The 19,133-nt window shown below is 39.9% G+C and overlaps 1 long non-coding RNA gene across 2 annotated transcripts in view; it reads left to right on the top strand.

Moving 5' to 3' along the window:
• Positions 1 to 220: 220 nt before the first annotated feature.
• The window catches only part of LOC122464452, a 42,385-nt gene continuing 23,472 nt past the window's right edge, over positions 221 to 19,133 (top strand). Inside the window, exons 1-2 of one of the 2 annotated variants that reach the window (XR_006288490.1) lie at positions 221 to 684; positions 3,224 to 3,381. This is a non-coding gene — a long non-coding RNA (uncharacterized LOC122464452). Of the gene's footprint in view, positions 1,144 to 3,223; positions 3,382 to 19,133 lie in introns of both variants that reach the window. The other variant, XR_006288489.1, reaches the window with a different exon arrangement.

The raw sequence follows: 19,133 nt of genomic DNA, 5'->3' as shown, positions 1-19,133 counted from the left end.
GGTGGCCTTAGATATGTCACTTTAGCTCTGTGTTTTTAATTTCTCCTCTGGAATCCTGGGGACTGTGATGGGGTGGTCACCCCACCCAAGTCCTGAAGGGGTAAATTAGGCCAATCAACCTGTAGGCTGCACCTGGAAAAAAGCCAGGCAGTGCTAAGACCTAATTGGCTGATGAAGTCCAGCTGGGGGAAGATTTATAAAGCCAGGAAGCTGGTAACAGAAAGGGGGTTGTAGGGAAGTAGTCTGTAGTTATTCCCTAGGAGAAGGGAGGTGTGTTTTAGGCTATGGTGTCTGTAGTTAATCCCTGGGAGGAGGGAGTTTGAGCTATTATACCCAGGGAACTAGAAGCTGTACAAAGGAGTCTGGGGAAGGAGTTGCCAGGTATAGGGTCCCTGGGCTGAAACCTAGAGTAATGAGTACTGTCTACTAAGAAAGTGGCACTGTCAGGGTAGTGCTGGAGATGACTACCTGAGAACATTCATGTAGAAGGACTTTGGGGCCCCCAGAAGGGGAAACCACATAATGACCCAGCTGGAGGTCCAAGACACGAAGAGGAGACTGTAGTTCCTGGAATGAGAGAGGGGGCCACAGGAAAAGAGAGAGTGATAGAGTGCAACTGCTGGAAGGGGCATCAACCTGGCAGAGCTAATCTCCAGAACCGCCAGGAGGCAGTGCTGTCCAGGGGTCAGTAGAGCTCCTCTGTCACAGGGATAATAATGGATACATATCTCACAGGGATGCTGTGACAATTAATTAATATCTTTCAGGTGCTAAAATTCACTAGACTGCACCATAATCTAGAGCTCCCCCAACCTCTCCTTTATTTGAGCTATAATACATTGTAAAACTTACTAAAGTGTTGGCAACTGTACAAGGGCTTTGGGTTGAAATTGCTAGAATTTTTAGTACCAACTGAAGGGTCAGGTTCTCTATTGCTCTACACCATATGAGATCATTTGCATCCAAGCCGAGTGGGTGTCAAATGCTAGAGAGTCAGAATTTTAATGTTTTATATCCACTCTAAATTCTTTGCATGGGTGTAAATGCCGCACAAGGGGCACAGGGCAAGAGCGAAATGAGACCTAAAATTGCATTTAGTCTGATTCCTCGTGATGTGAATTTGGGCAGCTGAAGATATTAAGGGTAAGGTGGTTTTTTGTTTGGAGTTAGCAAGTTTTGATGGTATTTCATAATAGCAAAATGGAACTGCCTAGTATAGCGCCTGAGATGAAATCAGTTCTATAAAATCTCTGCTCTCTGGCCATATTTACACTTACTGGGGATTGATGCTGCTGCGATCGATGCAGCGGGGGTTAATTTAGCGGGTCTAGTAAAGACCTGCTAGCTCAATAGCAGAGCACTCTCTGGTCAATTCCAGTACTCCACCTTCCCGAGAAGAGTAAGGTAAGTCGATGGGAGAGTGTCTCCTGTTGAGGCAGCGCAGTGTATGACCTAAGCTATGTCAACTCCAGCGACATGAATAATGTAGCTGGAGTAGTGTAACTTAGGCTGACTTGCTCCAGTAGTGTAGACAGGGCCTCAGCTAGGTGAGTGTAATTTCAATAAGGCCCCAATTGTATATAAGAAACCTCCAGCAAAAGTAGTAATACAAAAGAAGTGAGCTTTGCCTGGTTTTGGCCTGAGAATAGGTGGAACTTATTGTTCAACTGGGCGTTAGGGCTTGTCTACACAGTGGGGTAATGTGCTCTGTGATGGTGTGATTTCTAAAGTGGATGAATGTGTTACACATTAATTGGTCCATCTAGTCCTGCCTGGTGCACGCTAAAGGTTCCCTAGAGACCTTTAACATAGGGCAGTACAGCATTAAAGAGGATTAGGGAACCTTTAGTACACACCAGCAAGGACTGCATGGACCAAATAATGTGCAACACATGAATGTGCTTTAGAAATCACATCATCATCAAAGCGCATTACCCCACTGTGTAGAAAAGCCCGTAGGACTTCTTCATTGCACTGACTGTTGGGGCACTGTGAAGCCTGTTAGGCTGCTTAAAGTTTTAGACAGTATTTGAAGAGTTAAATTGGGTTAAAGCTGTGTCATTTTAATACTTCAGCAAATTTTATATACATAAAACCTTAAGTTCCCTTTGAGATTTTGTTGATTTGAATCCCAAACTCATGGGAAATTGGGGGTGTAAAACCACTGGAAATAAAAACTTGAAAAAATATTCGCATGATTCCCCACTGAGACACAGCTCTGCTGTGTCTATCTTTGCTTTCTTAGCAGTCAGCTGACATGATTGTTCAGGCAGTGGTACACATATAAAATATCACTCAATAGAGGGATATCAATGGGAAGTGACGGCCTGATTAAATGCTGGCCCTCTGCCAAATGTATACCCCTGGTGTGTGCACCAATTCAGGGAGCAAGGTTTCCAAATGAAATGAAGTGGTGAAGCAGCACATTGTGGACAGGATAAGTGCCCTCATTAGTCACACTCTGGACAGGATAAGTGCCTTCATTATTCACTTGAGTCCATTGTATTCAGAGGAAAATATGTATCTTTTTTGTTGACACAGTCACAATACAGCACTTTATCAAGTTATGTCACTGAATTAAGTATGAGTCCGTGACCTATTTAACTTCTTTTAATGTTGCTCCTATCACGCTGAATACATTAGCTTTGGGATCACAGTCACTAGAGATGGAGACCCCTATTAGATCATTGTGGCCTTCCCTCTGCAAGGGAAGGGCTTAGGGCCCTGATGGTGGATGTATCAAAAATTAAACTGAATTAAACTTGATCATAAGTAAATGTCTAATGCAACTAACACTTGATACATCTTCTTCTTTTTTTGAAACCAACCCGAAGGCCAAAATGGGAATAATGTGAACATGTAAATGAAACTAATATCATTTGGATTTAAGATACTGCACAAAAATGGATTAACGAACGCCTCTTTTTTCATTAAAATATTAAATAAAAAAGTGATAGGAAATTTATTTCTTTAAAGCATATTGTCACTGGTATGATACAGCCATCAATTTCGCTATTATATAGTATTAGTTTTTTGTAACAGCTACAAAATACATTTTTTGCTTTGGTAGCTATAAAAAGTGAAGACTCTTCAGAATATGAAATAAATCACTGGGACTGTTAAATCATTTGTCATATTTAATATAACGAAGAGTTGTTGGGAAAACACATGAGTAAATGAAATGTCCTATTGCAGCTGTTCACATTGCACTTTGTGCCAGCAGGAGGGCAGATGACTGAATGACAAGGACTGAGGACAAGCACCATTTGCTGGTAAATGGCCTCCAAAATTAACGTTCACCAGACCAGGAAGACCCTTAAACTCAGCCTTAGCTATCTGATAGCAAAGCAGCACAGGGAATGGATTCATCCTCTGCAAAAGGTACACTGAATTTTCTGTATAACAGCCACCGGTCATTGATTTCTTGTGCACAATAAACTGATGCCCAACCTTAACCAATAATTCAGCAGCAACTTATACAGTGGGCAATTTGGTGGTTTTGAAACATTTAGAACCTTTTTGAAGTACTCGCACACAATTTTTAAAGTGGGTAATTGTGAGACCAGTTTACCTTTTAAATCAACTTAAGCTAGAAATTCTCAAAGGTTTTGCCTTCACTTGAAAAAGACCTTGAAGATACATTAATTAACGCAATGTTATTCACAGCTTTGAAGTCAGTATAGACTGGGACGAGTCATACTCAACATTATGGCAGCTGGTCATGGGTAAAACATACAGAAGTAACTCATTGTCTCACCAATCTAATGCCAGGGACATTTGTGCAGGCACTTTAGTCACTGTCATTCCAGGCATACTTTATATACGTCTGGTTTCAAAGTAAAATTAGAAAATCTACACTTTTGTCCTCATTAGCGGGCTTGGCAGCATTGGAAATTCACCCTCGCACAAGGCCTGCAAAAGGCACTTGTGTGGAACTTAAGTTGTACAGAGGCCTAACGTTTCTGACATATCTGCAAAGCTGACTTTATTGCTTTAGAAAGCATACAGCGAGTTACTTCTCACCTGCTATGAACCACTTCATTGGTGCTGATGATATGTAGCAGATGTACATATATATAATTTTAATTCCAGCTTCAGTCAGTGGAGAAGCTCTCACCTGGATGGGCTGTGAAATAGCTAAGGATGTTAATTTAGGACAGTGATTCTCAACTAGGGGTATGTGTACCTCTGTGGGTACGCAGAGGTCTTCCAGGGGGTATATCAACTCATCGAGATATTTGCCTAGGTTTACAACAGGCTACGTAAAAAGCACTAGTGAAGTCAGTACAAACTAAAATTTCATACAGACAATGGCTTGTTTATATTGCTCTATATACTGTACAATATTTTTATTCCAATTTATTTTATAATTATATGGTAAAAATGAGAAAGTAAACAATTTTTCAGTAATAGGGTGCTGTGACACTTTTGTATTTTTGTCTGATTTTTGTAAGCAAGTAGCTTTTATGTGAGGTGAAACTTGGGGGTATACAAGACAAATCAGACTCCTGAAAGAGGTACAGGAGTCTGGGAAAAGTTGAGAGCCACTGATTTAGGAGATTAGCATCACCAAAATATACCAACTGTTTCTGGGAAAATGAGGACAATGAAACTTAAGAATTGATCTGGTGGTTAGAACAGGGAAACTGAGATCCAAAGCCTCTTACATTCTACTCTGGCTCTGCCTTGGACTTTCTGTGTGGCCTTGCTCAAGTTATTTAACCTTTGCCTCAGCGAGCTTTCTGCCAAATGAATATAATACTTCCTCATGGTGATGCTTTGTAGACTTGTGATGTGTTTGGGGCAGGGTAGACAGCCCCCAAGCTAAACAGTAAGTAGAGATTGAATGTTGACTTGGGGGAGCCAAGAGAAATAGTTTGGCTGGAAAATATGAACATACAGCTGTGTGTAGCTTTGCTGTTGCTTGTGTATTGATGTGAATGGCACAAGCCTACCTTTAGGGTTAGGAAGACACTTTTCCTAGGGGCAACTGAAGCTCAGTTAAATACATTGACATCCTCCTATGAAAGGCACTCGGTAAAAATTGTTCATTTTTATCACGAGGATGGGGATTCCTTGCTAAACTAATATTGCCTTCATTGCCACCTGATTTTTAAAACTACTGACAAATATAGTCCTCTAGCCCAGTTTCACTGTGGCTAATTTTAACATTGGTTATGAGCAAAAGTCCACGTTTCCCTATACAACTCACAAAGGCCATATGTTAAGCATATAAACATCTTCCATTATCCCTGTGTGTTAGTTATAATAAACATTCAGAAAATAAAATGGAGGTATTTGATTCCCAGAAGTATGGCTCACAGAGCTACTTGCACCCGTTTAAAGGGCTAGCCAGATAAGTGCTCAGAACATGCTTACAGAGCTGTTCAAAGTGGTGAACATATAAGAGTTACTATCTGCAGGATGCTGCCTTCCTCAGGCAGCTTTTACACGCCACCAGACTTCTGCTTTGGAATATAGAGCCAAAAATATCATTGAGTAGTTGTTAATTGTAAAATGGTGGTTCAATAATTAAGTTAAGGTCCAAGGCTCCAATCCCATAATTGGCTCTGTGTATGTGCACCACTGCACCCCCATTTACTGCTGTGTGTTCTGCAAATGCGCATTGTTGGATGGAAGGACTAAATTAACAACTTGATTTTAGGTGTTAGTCTTTCTGTCTTAATTTAGAGAGAATGCATATCTGGTTTTGGGAGGAAAAGCATCTGCTCTGTCTTGAATGCAGACAAACAAATTACTGGTCAGTAGGGTTTTCTGTTATGCTGGGTGAGGAGGCAGGTTGGGATAGCTGTTCAGAATAGCCTGTAGTGTGTTTTAATGTTTTGTTGTGGGAAATCCAAATTGAAGTCAGTTTTGCATTTAAAAATAGGGTGGTTCAGGTGGTGACAAACTGCTCAACTTTAACATCCAATTTTAAAACATCCTATCCAAACTCTAAACCCAAATTAAAAACTGAAATCTAAGGGCAGTTATGAATTCCCAAAATCAAATACATTCAGAATTAAGATCATCACAATTCCCTTTGCTCAGTCTGTTATTTCTGTTGAAGCAAGCTCTTGTCTTCTGTAAGTATAAGGATCATTTGTGCCTTTTACTGCCCTCCTCCCCCACACGCCCACATGCAGTAGCAAGGCAAGACTCCAGACAGTTTCACAGGCAATTGATTAATGCCCACTCCATGCACCTTTGCCCCAAGGCAGCCTCATTTACCAGCTAGTGGGCCTGCGGCCTGATCAAACATCCAAAGTATATGCTGTGGTAGTCTTTTGGAAGAGTAGTAAGGTGCATCTGTGATGGGTTGGATCACAGAAACCCCCTTAGGGCTGCCAACTGATGTGCCAAGACTACTTCTGCCCCTGCTTTCCTGCCCTGGCAGCTTGGGACTCCAGAGCCCTGCCTGGTTTGAGCCAGACCCACTAGCCTGCTGCAAACCCAGACCGAGGTCTGAACGACGTCCCCTAACAGCTGTAGGCTTAACTGAAAGCAGCTTCAGAAGTGTTCCTGTTTTTAACACACAGATGCTCAACTCCCAATGAGGTCCAAACCCCAAATAAATCCATTTTACCCTGTATAAAGCTTACGCAGGATATACTCATAAATTGTTCGCCTTCTATAACACTGATAGAGAGAGAGCTGTTTGCCCCGCCATATCTCCTAATAGATCAATTATAATAGCTCTGCAAAGAGTAATGCTGAGAACAAGGGTTAAATGGGGTAGAGGGGGAAATGCAGATGCGGCTTGTGAGCTGTATCAAGTCACTTACTACTTCTGTATTTTTCTGAAAACCCATGTCTTTCCTAGCAAGTCAAATATCAAATCCTTTAAAATATTTGAACAAATCCAGACTCTGTGATTGTTTGGATCTTGTTTAGCATCCAAACAGCATAGGTCTGTCTCTGGTAGTCAAGTCTGAGTCTAGGAAGAGTGACAATTCCACCATCCTCCCTGTGAGGCCAGTAACTTGGGGTTTCTTTCTTTTCAATAACTTACAAAATCTGACCTTTTCTTTGCATCTACATTGCTAACTAAATCAGGGCCTCATCATCTGCTTCCTTAATTACTGTCAACTTTCATCAAAACATTTCATTCAAACAAAAACAATTTTTATTTTTCACTTCATCAAAAATTTCAATTATCTTTGCGTTTTTTTTGTTCAACCCAAAATATGTGGTGCTGATTTTTGGGGGAGGGCTAGGGGAGAGAATTGCCAGGAAACTGAACAATCTGTTTGCACAGGTCTGGCTTAGATACATTATGACAGTGCATATAGTTTTCAGATAGATGGAGAGGGGAAGAAAGTTGCACAGTGAACATTATGCTTTGCATCTTGAGAGCCCAGCTGAATAGGGCCCTCAAATTTACTTGAACAAATGTGCTCTCTCTGAAGATATAAACCAATATAATGATACAAAAATTCTTAAACTTGTATTTCACGCATAACTGCTCTGTAGCCTGGCTCTTTCATATTGCTTTCGAAAATAGCACAAAGGCTTAATCCAAGCCAATACTTACCGCTTGATTCTGATATCTGATAATTGCAGCAAGCATAGCAACCAAAATTCAAACAGCCTCTGAATTCAGATAATTTACACTGGGATACTGCTGTCCTCTAAATGGCATGTCAGGATAGACTTGTGTCTAGAACATCTGTGCTCAAAGGTCATATGACTCAAAGTCAGAGTTCTTGGTCTATGCGGCAGTTGTAGATATGGTGAAACTGACTACATTTGCCAAAGTGTAGATCTGAAAACCTCACTCACAGCTGATTTCATAGATCTGCTGAAACAAACATAACAGTATATGATCTAAGTTGTGCTGTCCTTATTTCACACAAACAGCTCTTTTTCCAGTACTCTACTTTTCTTCTAACAAAGATCAGAATAGAGCCTATTGAATACGTCCTTGTAAAATTTCATTTTATCACCAAGCTCGTGTAACCTGATAGAAATTATTAAATATTTGTACACACACACGTAAACCCATTTTAGTCTGCAGTGCCTTTATAAACCTAATTGGTGGTGGAATATCTTCTTTTGGAGGAAAGCGAATTCAAACAATTTTGCAAGTATTTCATTTTATCCAATAACAATTGATGCATGACTGAGGGCTTCTCTACATGACCGGCCTGATCGATGAGCAGCGATCAATCCAGCAGGGGTTGATTTATCGTGCTTAGTGTAGACACGATAAATCGATCACTCTAGCGTCGACTCCAGTACTCCACCTCAATGAGACGCGCAAGGGGAATTGATGGGAGAGCGTCTCCCGTCGACACACTGCAGTGAAGACACCGCGGTAGGTAGATCAAAGTACGTCAACTTCAGCTACGTTATTGACGTAACTGAAGTCGCGTAACTTAGATCGATTTCTCCCACCCCCCCGTCATGTAGACCAGCCCTGACACTCGCCTGCTAGTGCAAATATAAAGTTGGCTTCTCTTGCAGCAAACGATGAGCAGTCAGGCATGCATGCAAGGAAAAATGATTTGGGGAGGAATTTATTTATTCTGTGTGAACGGAGATTTGCTGCAGTGGAAGGCAAAGAAAAACGCAGACGAGTGGCTAATGTGCTGGTGGGTTCCTGTAGTTGAAGAAAGGCCTCAAGGGATTTATTTTTGTTTGCTGCTGCAATGGAGGCATATATCAGTGGAAAGCCTGTCAGTGGTGGAGACTGCAGCAGGGCAAGGGAGTAGATGCTCATATTGAGGCCTATAGAGAATTTACCCATCCCACAAAAATGAATGATGCAGGCTCAGGGTGGAATGGACAGTCCATTATGAGGAGCCTCCAGTGTCGGGGATCCTAGGAAGCCTTGGGGCATGTCTACACTTACCTCTGGAGTGATTGATCCACCGGGGGTCGATTTATCGCATCTCCCGTCAACTCCTGTACTCCACCGGAGTGAGAAGCGTACCCGGAGTTTACAGGGGAGCGTCAGAAGTCAACCTACCGCAGTAAGTAGCTCTAAGTATGTCTATTTTCGTAGCTGAAGTTACGTAACTTAGACTGATTTAGTTCGCCCTCCCACCCGCCCAAACACACAGTGTAGATAGGCTGTGGTGACTAAATAAACCCTGTGACCCTTACTCTTTGAGTGGAAAATCCAGAGGGAAGGCAGAAACAGCATCATAGGCTGGTGTTGTATTAATTTAGATGGAATATATGGGCTAAAAGTGTTAACATAACCCAGTCACTGTCCAAATTAAACAGTGTTAAACAAAGCTTGGGGTTTGGTATACAGAAACTCAGCCTAGTTAGTACCATGGCTCAAACACCAGTAAAAATCTGTTTAACCTTTTATTAAGGAAAACAAGGAAAAACAGCTAAAGCATTGAAATGTAAAATATTAAATAAGGCTTTCATTTTAATGCCCCATGTTCCCTTTAGCTGGAAAGAGGTTTTTTAGAAGGAAAAGTCTGATCTTGTTGCATCTCAGGTAGTGGTTGGGATTCAGCTGGTGCCAGTAGAAGTAGAGAGATCATCTGGCTCCCTCTCTCTGGTCTGGTCAGGACATCTTTCAGGATCAGGACAATGAAGGCTAGGGGTTGCAGGAGACCATGGGGTGTCAACCATGATGGTGAAACATTCTCTACTATCCATGTTTTCTCCCAAAGCCTTTCTTTAAGGATTCCAAAAGGGAGTGGTGGGTGGAAGTGTCTATATCATTTTCCTTTAATGAAACGATAGACTTTCTATGAGCTTGAATTGTTCAGTAGTGTGCTGAACAGTACAAGACACACACTTCTGGGGGAACAAGACTGGGACTAAGAATTTGCAGGTTTGCCCTGTATGTAATTCGTGAGTAACTGATCAGAGTGCTCATGTATTTGGTTGAGAGTGAATGTGTATGCTGAAGGCTGAGAGAGCCACCAGGAGTGGAAGTTCTGACCATCAAAGCAGTGTAAAAGCACCCCAGGCTAGAGAATTAACAGGCACAGCTGTTCAACAGTCCAGTTTGTACACTGGGGAATGTCATAGGTGGATTTAAAGATGAGATGCAAAAAAAGAAATCAAATGTTCACATTCTTCTGCAAAAACCTAGCATGTAAGGCTTTAGAAAAATACAGAACAAAGGGATATCACCCACACAAGTGTTTTATACATGGTTAAAGCTGGTCAGGGATTTCTGACTTTCTGATGGGAATGAGGTTTCCACAATCAAAATTATTTGCAGTGAAATTTCAATTTTGCCAAAATTCTTGCTTTTCTATCAGGAAAATGGAAGCAAAATATTTTGTTTGGGATTGTTTGGCCTTTAGCAGAATGTTTCATTTTGTTGAACTGACACAAAACATTTTTGTTTCAAATCAGTTTAACGTTCAACTCAATTTCACTATCATGGTGCATTGTGTCATGGGAGCTGTAGTTTGAGGCCCCCATTTTTTTTCTCTGAACTGGGCTCCCTGGAGTACTTCATCTCCCATAATACAATGCAGACTCTGAGGACTAGAACTGCTGTATTGCAATGCAGACTCCTTTCTGACCAAGCTATGTAGAGCATCATGAGAATGATCTGACTCTGGGTGCTTCATGGGTAATGTCCAGCCAGGGAGCCTGGTCCATTGGGAGAATAGGGGCAGCAGGCTCCCAAACTACTTCTCCCAAGAGGCAATGTGCTGCCATGGTGAAATACATGGTGTTTTGGGTCAGTTCAACAAACTGAAACAAAACATTTTGATTTGGGAATATCTAAATGTTTTGTGTCAATCAAATGTCAAAACAAAATAATTCTGAAAAATTTTATTCAGAATATTTCATTGTGAAAAATTTCCATTTTTCTGCTCGATTTGGCAGGCAAACAAATGTAGAAGTATTGGACTGCCCCACAGGATTAAAATTTTGAATTTCATTCAGCTCAACTCAAATAATTATACTTATCCACTTAGCACTTATGACCTTTTCCATGATTATTGCCTGGAAACATACATAATTTATTTGATTTAATTCTTCATATTGTTTTACTATGTACAAATCACTGAACCCTGGGCATTAAAGACTGTTTGAAATATAGAACAGTGGTCATCTTAATATACTGTGATATCAGGATGTTGCTGGAATATAGAGGCAACTGGTGGGTGTGGAATAGGGTGACCAGATGTCCAGATATTATAGGGACAGTCCCAATATTTGGGGCTTTGTCTTATATAGGCACCTATTACCCCCACCTCCGGCCCCGATTTTTCACACTTGCTGTCTGGTCACCCTAGTGAGGAAGAGGATCAGATCACTGACATCAAAAGTCAATATTTGCCAGTAGTTGCTGCATAGCATAGTTGTTTCCTGTTCTAAGTCTAACAAAGAATTGTGGTATCTCTCGTATTCCACCACATAGTCTTCATTTGGTAGGTGTTAACTTTCAATGAACAGAACTGCAAATCCTTTTAATTTTTAAAAAAAGGATATTGTATGGTTGCAAGTTTCTCTCTAATCTACAATAATTTAAAAAGCGACTTTGAGAAAGGTGTACTGAATAAAAACGGTATCTGGGACTTTCAAATGATTGCCTATAGTACCCCCAGCCAACAGGTCATCACCATGGTGCATTCATTGTGGAGTTGGAGCTACAGTGACCTGGGCAAATGTAAGAAGGGTGTTTCTTGTTTATGTGCTGAATGACTCTCCCAGCTTTGTGAGTGGGGATATTCAGCACACATTGCTGAAGTATATGTAATCTTGAATTGTTTGTTTTATTTATAACTTACCATTTAGACGGTACCTGAAAGCTCCTATATCTCTAATTTCAATCACAGTTTGTCCAGTTTGCACCTCTTAGATAAGAAAATTAAAATATAACTTTCTGGTGACAGATACTGCAAGATTTCCCTGGGATTAACTCCAAGGTGTCATGTAATCCAGCACCTCCTCTGTCCAATAGTATCACACTATTTTTAGTCCAAATTTAATAATGTGAAAATGATGGATTTTGTTGCTCTGTAGCTCAAAAAATAACCAAGCAGAAATCCAGTTTGATGACATTTTAGTCCAGCGCAATGGGACATCCTACATATTAAATCATGAAAAGACCCTTATTTATGAGATTTGTGCCTATAATTGGTTAAACTGCTGTAAAAATGCTCAAAATGTTAAGCATTAATGTTGTTCTAGCTACCATGCGATATCCCCGTTCTGAAGTGATACAGCTCTGAATGACAAAATAGCCATGACAGAGGACTTCATATTTTACCGCCAAAGAGTGTGAATTTTGTTTTATAGCCATTTAATAACAAATGCACAAAGTATAGAAATTAAATATTTTCTGTCTTCCAAAAAAATTTAAACTTTATTTCCTTTCTCATTTTACTTGGCAGTATTCGGTATTTAGTCATTTGTATTCATTGTACCGGTTGTCCATCAGCAGTTTTTTCCGCTGTTTTACAAAATATGAATGTCAGTATACAGTGTTGTGCTGCTATAAATTGAAGCGATGTGTCAGTGAAATAATAATGGCAAGTGCTAAAATACTTTGGCTTCATGTCAAGTCTGATGTAAGCATTTCAAAGAATGACATAGTCCATTTTTCTTGACTGCTTATTCCATTTGCCCCTGGAGGTGTAGTAACCAGATGTTAGTAGCACTGGGTGTCTAAAGTGTTCAAACGTTAACAAAACTAAAAATGTGCAATATTTCTGCCTTCAACTTGTAATTGTTCCGTTTCCATATTCACTGCTGCTTTTTAAAGTATAGTTATCTTTCACCAGCTTTTATGGTGACTGCTGTTGACTTAAAACACACACAATAAATAGCCGGAATTCACCATGTGATCCAAATTCCAGCATCAAAAGAAATAAATGTAAAGCAATCACCACAAAAAAAAATTGACATTTACCAAGAGATACCACAGGATTACCGCAGTTGTTTCATTATTTTTAGCCATAGAGGAAAGTGATTTTGACTAGCTATATCACTCTGTAGTAGCCTTTGGCAAATGCTAGCTTTTAGATGATAACCACTGTATATATATAGATTTTTTTTTAATTTATACTGATAGCACGTGGCTTGTGAATATCCCTTGTGGAATCATTCAAGTTGGATACGCAACTTTCAACAGTTTCCATATCCCATTTCTAAAAAAAAAATCCTACCCCAGAATCTAACTTCTGCAAAAGTGTGTGTAAAGGGGGGAAGTTGTTCTGCATCTGCCTACTTCTAGTTACTTTTCCTGGCAAAGAGCCCCAGCTGTAACACTGCCTACTTGAATCCTGCTGCTAGGTCTGAATGAACAACAGGACACAAGCCCCAAAACTAATTCAACAATGCAATGACTGTTTTGGGAAGTCCATGTTGTTACAAATCTGCTGATCTGCAGAAGATTTTCAGAACTGTTTCTCCCCCCCCCCCCCCCGCCACCCTTGTTCTGTGGACTGGCAGCTTTGGATCCTGTAGTCAGAGATGGCATGGCATTAAATTAATTTGCAATAGTTTGTGCCAACAAGTGCTCACATTCAGACCATGAGCTACAATATGAGGCAATTAAATATAATTGTGCATGGGAAGTCATTTGACTCAAGCAAAACCTGCGGCAGACACAGGACGCAGCAGTTCAGCAAGGAAAGCAGAGTTTAGCTGAGTGATGTGCTCAATTTATTCATCTACCTCTAACGCCTTCACTCCACAAACAACTCCTTCCCCCCATTTCTTTCCCTTCTCTTACAGCCATATTTGTGCCCTTTTCTACACCATCTCTTATACAGGACATATGACAAATCTAGGGCTATGTCTACACTAAACACCACTGGCAGCAGCTTATAGTGTAGGGATAGCTGCATGCCACAGTGAAAAGCAGGTGGCATCCACACTGATATGTAGCTGCAGGTGTCAATGAAAAGCTCTGGAGGGGGAGGCAGTGGGGAAAGACTTCAGGAGCTCCCTGCTGACGGAACCTTTCACTGCAGTGAGGAAAGGCTCAGGCAGCAGGGAGGCCTCTCTGCTCCCTACAATCACATGACTTCCCCAGAATTAGTGTTAGGGTCAGTATTTAATCAGTATATCTAAATGGAATATTAATTGGCCATCTTGAGTGATATCACTTGGCTTACTTTACAATGTCTGTAATGTGCCATGTGTCTGTGATATAAATAATCCCAGTAATAGCTTATTGGAAATAACTAAAACATGAAATATTAGTTGCTATTAAATGTACTGCTGAACCGCCATCAGCCTCTGAGGCCCTTATACAGTGCAAGTTATTTATGAGCCATTCTCCCTGTCTTTTACCCAGGTAACTGCTATACTATAAATACTCAAATTCTGAAAGAGAGCAGCCAGTCTTGTAATGAAAGATATGTGCAACAAGATACTGCATAATGGGATGCATGGTGGAAATAAGTGTATGCAAACTTACTTGAAACCATGGGCAGGAGGACAATGGCCTTTGTCTTCTGTTAAATGGAGGCATTGGAAGATTGGAGGTCTTTGGTGTTATGCCCTTGAAGTTTTTTGAACCTTCAAATATTACCAACTAATAAGATTTGCTGGTGTTTTCAGGGATCTAGCTCCCACTGCCACTGTGATATGATCGGGCTGGATTTTAAGATGTCAGCTGATCATGAAGAATGCGGGTAGCTGGGGAAAACTGAAAGAAAAAAAACCTGAAGAAGTTGGTCTCTTGATACTACTTTGACAATGTTGGAAAATAGCTGTTCTCAAGGGTATTCTCACCAGGCAAACTTGCCACTACATGAAACAGAGTCAAAATATTTTCATTTAAAAACATAGACCAGTCAAGAAGACCAGATCCAAAACAACAAACAAAAGTGGTTGCAGTCTCTTTGTAACAACTGTTGTGGCATCTAAGGTCTTGTCTTCACTACTTGGGAGATCAACGCTGCTGCAATTGATGCAGCATGTGTCAATTTAGTGGGTCTAGTGAAGACCCACTAAATTGACGGCAGAGCACTCTCCGGTTGACTTGGTACTCCAGCTCCCCAAGAAGAGTAAAGGAAGTCAACCAGAGAGCATCTCCCATCGACACAGCACAGTGAAGATGCCTGGGTAAGTCAACCTAAGCTACATCGAGTCCAGCTACGTTATTCACGTAACTGGAGTTGCGTAACTTAGGTTGACTTACCCTTGTAGTGAAGACAAGCCCTGAGAATAGGAGTGCAGTCCCTTTCCAACACTGTGCAGTTCTCTTCCCTTATGGCCTCTTCGTTTTCCATATTTTCTGTGATATGAAACCAGGCTTATAACTTTCTATATGTGTATGTCATTTGATAAGTCTAGTCAAAATGTATTGGAAAGTATTTTTTTCATATGATTATAAACCGGCAAAAATTGAGTGTGATGTTTTGGCTTTGAGGCCTCTGTTAAGGGTGTGGAAAGAAAATGCAGCAAGGTTAATTCTAGGTTAAGCTATGTTGTACTGATGTAATAATGTTGTCTTTAGAACAAATTAGCTCTTGGGGACTCAGTGACACAGTGGAATACTAAACCTCTTTTTAAATATATGTGCAGGTTGTTTCTTGTTTGAAAAATACCAGAGAAAAATTACACAATGATCAAACCTGGAAAATGTTTACTTTTGTAGAAAATTTAAAAATAGAATCTCAATTCTGTTGGCAGTTCACTTTTTAAAATGGGCTATTTGTTCTAGGCTCCTGCAGCATATGGCTTATTGCGATTTATACGGCTATATTGAAACCACATGAACTGAGACACCTAAGGGAATGTTGTTTTAAAAAAAAAAAAAGTTGCGTTGGACTGAAATTTAGTATGAATCATATTAGAAGTTTAGAAACACATAAAGATAAATGTGCCCCATGTGACTCAAAGAAGCACATCTGGTAGGTGATCCTGTATAAATAAATACCTGAAACGACTATGGTTTAACAGCTATCAATAAAAAATGAAATCATACTCTTAAAAAAACTTGAGGAAAATGTATATTTTATTAATTTAGTCAGAATATAATGTGTATTTGTCTGAACATGGGTGGGAGGGAATAATGTGTACTCTTGCAAATATGGTCTAAACAATCAATGGCATTGCTCACATGAGTAAAGTTACTCAAGTGAATAAGTGTTTGAAGGATCAGATATTTTGACTTTAAAAGTCAAATTATATGTTTTATTCTGTACTAAGAGCCTGATTCAGCAAAACACTTAAACACATGCTGGAATCCCAGGACTCCATGCAAGAGTGAGGCTCAGCTCATGCTGGTCTCATTGTAGGACTGAGGCCTAATGAGAAAGCAGTGTACATTTTGCAGGGTGGTTTTGTATGAAGTCTGGTGACCATAATAGTGCACTCTATTCTCATTTTTAACAACTTTAAAAGGTTTACTTATTCTAACACCTAACACTTTTTTAAAAAGTATTCCAGCTCTCTCCAAACTGTTCCCACACTTTTTATTGGCATATGTTGTATGTTAGTTCATCAGCAGGTTGAGAAAGAGTGGGACTACACTGTATACGTTCCTCTGTGTGTAGTATTTCCAATATAGGGAAACTGGACAGTATGTTTTGTGACCAGGGGGCGGGGGGGAGGGTGGTGTCAAACAGGCAACCTATGAAATTTAAAGTTTCGATCTTGCACAAACTTCCACATGTACTTTGATTTTTTTTCTATGTGAAAAGTGACAAAAATCAAAACGTAAAGCAAATAAAAATAAGCATACAATTGTTTGCAGGACCAGGGCCTAAAAGTTTGTTTTTCTTAGGTATAGAGTTCAACTAGCTTATCATTTGAATAACGAGGTTAGAGCTAATATCTGAAGAAATATAATAAATATTGGAATTAGCTGGAAAATTTGGAAAAAAAATATTTTTTTTAAAGTCCACTCTCCTTTTCCCCACTCTTTTGACTACCTCTACAGCTCATCCAAATTTTTAACCACCAAAAAAAAAAAAAAGAGGGGGGGGAAATAGTTTGACACAAATGTTGTGGAAGTATTTTCCCATTTTTCAACCAATTTGAATAAATATGAATATCCCCAGCTAGTAGAAACTCTCCTCTATATGAATCCAAAAGAATATACTATAATAGTAGGCAAATGTTATCAAAATTTTTCCATGAGTAGCTGGTTTTTTAAACTAATTCCTTTTGGCTGTATTTAGGACCATACCATATTTGCTTTGTCAGATTCAAACAAATGCACCTATTGTCAGGAATGTTGATGGAAACAGTGAATATTGAAGAAAAATACTATGTGACCTACAGCTGCAAACAAAATGAGTCAGTACCACTCAAATAGATCTGATCCAAAGCCTACTGAAGTTAATGGGAGATTTTCTGTTTACTTCAATCGTCTTTGAAGGAGGTCCACACTGAATACTGGCAACGAACAGTTCATGTACAAGCTACAGGCTATTAATTGTTTGCTGAAGTTTTGGTGTCAATCATTTTGAATATGAACAAATCTCCAAAGTTGTAAGCGGCTAGCAGACAATTTGTACAGAAAAAGAGGGAGGAATGCACTGAAAGAAAATAATCACTGTGAATTAATCACTCAGCTCTTTAATTTAACAAAAGAGCAGCAGTGAGTGTTTGACAACTGAACTCTAAACTCTACAAGCCTCTGCTAGCTCACATGGATAATTTGGATTTAGCCATTGGATCACTTATTAGGATCAAATTCAATGTTCTTTTAGATATTTTAAAGCTGTATTCAAAATCCAAGCCTGCAAGGCAGTTGGTAGCTCTTGTAATTGGCAACTATTTCACTCTAGCCTCATCCACCAGCAACAGCTAGAAAAAGCAATCTCAGTCACTCTCTAGAGCTCTTCTCTTCTGAAGGTTTCATCTCCAGACAGAGCTCCATCCCTATTCAGCTCACCAGAAATAATAAACAATTAAAACAAGTCTTGAAATGTGACTGTCAAACTAGTAAGTATTTCCACTATGTGTGGTTGGAACACCAAAGGCACTTGATGAAATGGTAATGAGCCCAGTGTTAGGCAAACAGCAATGTGCCAATACCCTGGAACTAGAAAAGTGAACACTAATTATAAACAAAAGTTTAACTGACTAGTCTAGTGGTGCCCAAGTTGAGTGAAATGACAAAAGTAAGCAAACATCATAACAGATTAATATGAATTTAGACTAAAAAAAATTCTGGGCCAGATCCTCAGCTGGTATAAATCAGTCTTGCTCCTTTGACTTCTGTGCAGTGGTTTTGATTTACATGAGCTGAGGATCTGGAGTAATTTTTGTTTTAATAATCTAAGGTGTTGCTAGTATTGCTGCTAAGAATAATTTTTTCATTTCTCAGAAACATGTTGACTCCTCATTTAAACACTGATCATATTTTTCTCATGTTTCTGTTTTAAGTTAGTTACAGAACTGGATTTGTTGGAGCAGGAAAAATCATGACAACATCTTTGTATTTTTTTTTCTTTTACTAACTTAAATCTGGGACTTAAGCTACCTCAGCTGCCCTGGAGTCCCTTCTGTCATGACAGATTGTCTCTCTCCTGTCAGATCAGTTAATCTCTCTAGTTTTTGACAGTAGAAAAAATATAAGTAAAGGTTGAAATCCTAAGGGGCACAGACGCTATTTACTGCCACATTGGGCAGTTCAACTCAAGCCTAACTGAGCCCCAAGACTGTCAGGTAAGCTCAACAGAGGCTGAGGAGCAGCTGCTCAGCCACTTTGATTGGGTCTTGTGGAAATCTCTAGGGATCCTGTTGACTCAGTCCTCCTTGCTCTAGCACCATAGAACTACTGTAGCTTTAGCCTCTTTTTGTGGTAATCTGTCAGATAGTTGAGACCAAGAAGAAGTGTGGTTCATTAGGTATTTGTACACCATGCTGTAATTAGATTTGCCAAAAACTCAAGTAGCAAAACTATAGTGGCATACAATGAACAACATTCACCTGTTTGTCATGGGCCTGTCTACACTAGAATTGAAGTCCTCTTAATTGAACAGATGGGATAGCACTGTTGCAAGTACCAAGCATTCACAGTTGGCATGCTAGTTCGGTTTCAGGTCTATTGCAATTTTCCTCGTGTCTGCTACCCTGTGGGTATCTATCCTGCACTTCATGTCACAACTTCCTGCAGCAGTGGTTTCTGGGACATTTTTCTTCTATAGTACTTTATAGAGCTAGGGGGAATCTTGGGAGAAGTAGTCTAGCTCCCATAATTTTCTGGGAAAGTAGCAGAATTCCCTCAT

The sequence above is a fragment of the Chelonia mydas genome, chromosome 2 (assembly GCF_015237465.2).
Source record: "Chelonia mydas isolate rCheMyd1 chromosome 2, rCheMyd1.pri.v2, whole genome shotgun sequence".
In the NCBI taxonomy this organism is placed as follows: domain Eukaryota; kingdom Metazoa; phylum Chordata; order Testudines; family Cheloniidae; genus Chelonia; species Chelonia mydas.
Note: the sequence above shows the minus strand (reverse complement) of the source record. Positions and strands in the feature narration are given on the sequence as shown.